General features: G+C 34.1%; 1 protein-coding gene across 2 annotated transcripts in view; it reads left to right on the top strand.

Moving 5' to 3' along the window:
* LOC102838260 (dystrophin-like) overlaps window positions 1–1,369 on the top strand; it is a 3,237,302-nt gene that overhangs the window by 1,422,019 nt on the left and 1,813,914 nt on the right. The window lies entirely within an intron of this gene.

Below are 1,369 nucleotides of genomic sequence, written 5' to 3'. Positions count from 1 at the left end.
CCACACCAGGCCTCCCTAGTAGATATATAGGTAGTTACATGGTTGAACTGAGGTGGGAAAGTGAACGGAGCTATACACATGATCGTATGCGGATTTGAAAGAGAATAGTTCAGCACATATCTATGTATATAGAAGAGCATATAGGGGCAAAGTTGTAGTAATATTATCCATACTCAAACACCTTTAGGGAACGAATCACTGAACCAAACTGTAGTCTTAGGGGACATCATTGTCAATTGGCACAGCATAGTCCAAAAGGAAACCTTCTACATCCTAATGAGTACTAAAAGCTGGGATATTAACAGCTTGTGAGCCGCCATCTATTTTGCCACTGGGAACAAAGCAAAGTGAAGAAAAGTAAAGATTCCTGGAAACCATTAGTCCAAAGGATTAAGAGACCATGCACATCTCAGCCTCCATGACCCTGAGACCAAAAGGTCTTGCTGTCACTACTAATGACTTTTGAATGAATCATAATAGGAACTCCTTGGTAGCTTGGGAGAAAAACATGGAACAAAACTCAAAAGCATAGGAAGACCAGGTTTACTGGTTTGATAAGAGTGGTGGAACATCAGAAATTATTATCCCTTGGTCACCTTTGAAACCTGGAACTGAACTCATCTCTGTGGCTAAGCTTTCAGCCAATTCAGACAGGCCTATGAGGTGAAAAATAACACCAGGACAATAGGAATTTCACAGAATACTGAACCATTCAAGAAAAAATGGGCAACTGTTGCCTAGAAACAAAGTTCAGAAGGCAATAAAGGATGGAAAAGAAGGAAGAATACAAAAGTGGAAACATAGGAAGGAAGTTTGATGAGTGCTGTTACATTGAGGATATTGAAATTAATGGAATGAAAGAAAATGGGCATGAATTGTTGAATTTTCAATTGATTTGCTCTACACACTTTTATCCAAATTATAATAAAAAGTAAAAAAAAACAAAAATTAAAACACAGTCTTCCAAGATTGGACTAAAAGGAGATAACTGATTATGTATAGTGTCTTAATAAGTCAAGTTATTGATCAGTCCTTACAAAATGTTTGTTTTAGACAATGATTTTATAAAAATAAGAGAAAACGTACCCAATATTTGTTTACTTTCAAAAATATCATTATTCTTTTTAATGTCATAAAGGAGTTGTTCAGACTTAACCAATGAGCATATTGAATCAATAATATATCATGTAAAGTATTTTTTAATCTGCATATATACACATATACATACATTTATACAAAAATATATCTTTCAGGAAAATAGCTACCAAAAAAATGTTGAAACTTGTTTGGCTTTGTAAAGCCAAAATTGTTTTATGAAATAAAAATAAGATATTTATTTTCTCTGCCCTATTAAGAGAATACATTTGCC

Source organism: Chrysochloris asiatica, unplaced genomic scaffold (genome assembly GCF_000296735.1).
Source record: "Chrysochloris asiatica unplaced genomic scaffold, ChrAsi1.0 scaffold00139, whole genome shotgun sequence".
NCBI classification, from domain to species: domain Eukaryota; kingdom Metazoa; phylum Chordata; class Mammalia; order Afrosoricida; family Chrysochloridae; genus Chrysochloris; species Chrysochloris asiatica.
The sequence above is the reverse complement of the archived record's forward strand: the minus strand, read 5'-3'. Positions and strand labels throughout refer to the sequence as shown.